Source organism: Melanerpes formicivorus, unplaced genomic scaffold (assembly GCF_026170545.1).
Source record: "Melanerpes formicivorus ecotype bairdi unplaced genomic scaffold, bMelFor1.0.p_v2 SCAF_315, whole genome shotgun sequence".
Taxonomy (NCBI): Eukaryota; Metazoa; Chordata; class Aves; order Piciformes; family Picidae; genus Melanerpes; species Melanerpes formicivorus.
Genome location: NW_027142667.1, coordinates 152,501 through 152,721, shown reverse-complemented (window position 1 = coordinate 152,721; position 221 = coordinate 152,501).

The following is a 221-nucleotide window of genomic DNA, read 5'->3' as shown; positions in this document are numbered from 1 at the left end:
GTAGACGTGCTCTCCCTGGGCGAGTAGACGTGCTCTCCCTGGGCGAGTAGACGTGCTCTCCCTGGGCGAGTAGACGTGCTCTCCCTGGGCGAGTAGACGTGCTCTCCCTGGGCGAGTAGACGTGCTCTCCCTGGGCGAGTAGACGTGCTCTCCCTCGGCGAGTAGACGTGCTCTCCCTCGGCGAGTAGACGTGCTCTCCCTCGGCGAGTAGACGTGCTCTC